Genomic DNA, 3258 nt, shown 5'->3' on the forward strand with positions numbered 1-3258 from the left:
AAGGAAAACAGAAGAATTTTCCTCCTTTTGCTCTCGGTATGAGGCGGAGGGTTAGCAATAATAAGCAATATTCTCCAAATTTTCATCCGGAGTGTCAATAATAGGGTCAACAGAAGAGAGGGCATTGCAAGGCTGAGCTTGCATGGGAGCCCTCGGAACTTGGACCGATGGAAAGTCAGCTCCTCGTCCCCTACCTCAAAGGTCAAAGTCTTCCCCGACGTCTATTACCGCACGGGCGGTGGACAAAAATGGTCTCCCTAAAATGATAGGGGTGTGCACATCTTCGGGGATATCTAAGACGACAAAATCAACGGAAATAAAGAACTTCCCGATCCGAGCACGTCTTCTCGCTACACCTAGTGGCCGTGATAAACTACGGTCGGCCATCCGGGATCATGTTGGTGCAACTCAGCTTTGTCACACCAAGTCTCTTAGCTAGAGACAAGGGTAAAACACTTACGCTAGCGCCTAAATCGCATAGCGCATTATCAATCAATTGCATACCGATGTGACAAGGGATCGAAAAACTACCCGGTCGATTGCTTAGGAGGTAGCTTATTTTGAGATAGGTGACCCCACCTCCGTCAAAGCTACGGTCTCATTATCATTAATAGTCCTCTTACGTGCTAAAATTTCTTTCATAAATTTTAAATAAGAGGGTACCATGGTCAGCAATTCAGTGAACGGCACGGAAACTTCCAAACTCTTCAAAAGTTCGACGAATTTGCCAAACTGTTGATTAACTTTGGTATTCTGCAGCCGCCTCGGGAAGGGAACTGTAATTGGTATTTCGAGCCCCTTGTTTCTCGCTTCGAAAGTGTCTTCCGGAGCAAGTTCGGTGTCCTTTGGACGCTTCTTACCTCTCGAACGAGGCCTTTCTGGTAATTCCTCGCTTAAACGAGCACTAGCAGGCTCTCGAATAAGCTTCCCGTCAGCAATATCGCTCGATCGAGCAACGTGCTCACTCGATCGAGCAGTTTCTTCACCAGCGTCAGTCGATCGAGAAAACTTACCACTCGATCGACCAACCTCATCTTCTGCTTCACTCGATCGAGCAGGAACTCTACTCGATCGACCAGATTCTTCACCATTTCCACTCGATCGAGCATCAGACTTCAGTCGATCGAGTAACTCACTTGTCGTGAGTCCTTTTCTCTTAACAGAGCACTGTTCATCATCGCCGACATGCCTTCCCCGTCCGATTTCGATTTGTACTTCTGTCCCTCATAAGAAAGACCGCTTCTCAACTCTATCGGATGCACCGTCTCATTTGGGTTCTTGTCATTTTGAGTCGGTAAATGACCGGGCTTCCTTGAAGATTGATTTTCAGCCAGTTGGGCAACTTGAGTCTCAAGTGCCTTGAATCTTGTGTCCTTCGTTGTAATTGCTTTGCAATGGATCGCATCATGGACTTTAACTCACCTATCTCACTCACCCCACTAGATGACGAAGCACCTTGGTTAGGAGGGTTGAAAGACGGAGGCTTCTGATAGCCTTGTTGCTTCTGGTGTGGAGGAATATAGGGCTGTTGCGGCTGATTTGGAGGGGCGGTGGGGTTGAGTACGTTCTGGTTACTCCACCTCAAATTGGGGTGGATATTCGGCTCGTAATGAGTGTTGTTTTGCCTGTAATGTTGAAAGGCAGCACATTGCTCATAAGGACTAGGACAATAATCAGAGACATGTCCATCTACCCCACACCTTGTACAGACGAAAGGACCGTCTGTCATAGCATTAACCTGGTACATCCCTCCCTTGAGAGCTCCCCCTAATTCATACTTGTCAAACCTCGCGGTAAGGGCTTCTAATGCGGCTCATCGAAGAGGACTCAGCGGCTCTCCTTTGGTTTCCTCTTGAATTCCCATATTCAGCCCTATGAGTGGCTAAATCATCTATGATTTTCCATCCCTTGGTCGCCCCCAAGTTGTCAGCAAATCGACCATTGGCTGCTGCATCTAAGATAGCCCTCTGATCATCATATAAACCATTGTAAAAATGGTTGCACAAACTCCATTTTTCGAAACCATGATGTGGTATGGTCCGCACTAGTTTCTTAAAACGAAGCCATGCCTCGTGGAAGTTCTCGTCAGGCCCTTGTTTGAAACTTGTTATCTGAGCTCTAATGGCGATGGTTCTCGGCGCAGAAGTACTTCTTGTAAAACGCCAATGCTAGCGAATTCCAATCTGTTATGCCGTGAGCAGCTCGGTCTAAATCCCTGTACCACTCCCTTGCAGCATCGCGGAGTGAGAAGATGAACATGGTTTCTTTTATCTGATCAGCTGTCACGCCGGTAGGTGGAGGTATGGAGCAGCAGTAATCAATGAAGGTCTCCATATGCTGAGCTGCATCTTCAGTTGCAGCTCCCCCGAACTGATTTTTCTCGACCATATTGATGTATGCAGGCTTTGGCTCGAACTTCCTAGCATCTCCCGGTAATTCGAACCCTTTATAGAGATTGTCAGCCGTGGGCTCGGAGTGACTAGCAATGGTTGCTTCCTCAGCCATTTCGGGAAAATCTGGGAAAGTAATAGATTCAACTGATGAATTGGAAACTGGAGAAGACGGTGGATTGTCTTCGAAAAGCTCGTTCTCGTAAAAGCTACCACGAGAACTAGGCTCTTCCTCTGCCTGTTGTTCTTGAAATAGTCTCCTTTTTACGTGCAGAGATCTCTCAATATCGGGATCAAAAGGTAGTAGTGGACCACCTTGCGACCTGCGCATAAGAAGAAACTACAGACAAGATATAAGAATAGTCTAAGGAACGATGTTCCTTAAACTAAAAGAAGAATTAAAAATAAAACAGCTAGTAAATTGAACAATTGCCTCCCCGGCAACGGCGCCAAAATTTGACACGTCTGTCGCGTACCTGTCAAAAATAAAACCTAACGGTCTCAACTAAAATGTAGTAGAGGCAGTCGAGTATCGAATCCTCAGGGAGGTAATGCAACTACAGCTATCTATTTTTAATCCTATGGTAACAATTGGGGTTGATTGAATTTTTAGTTTCTAAACTACGGAGTTGGAAGGAAAGAGAAATAAAGCGGAGAGCAGTAAAGCAGGAAAATGAAATAAAACTATCAATAAGAGGGGGACATGTCGGGAATTCGGTTCACTATGATAGTTCAACAACTTAGCAGTAAATGACTCAGACGAACTAATGCGAGACGGATATTAGAAGGTCCTTTCGGTCCACTTCCCACCCTAAAATACAACTAACTTAACTTTCGTCCTCATTAGGGTAGTCTACTGTTTATAGCA

This window comes from Silene latifolia, chromosome Y (assembly GCF_048544455.1).
Source record: "Silene latifolia isolate original U9 population chromosome Y, ASM4854445v1, whole genome shotgun sequence".
NCBI lineage: Eukaryota > Viridiplantae > Streptophyta > Magnoliopsida > Caryophyllales > Caryophyllaceae > Silene > Silene latifolia.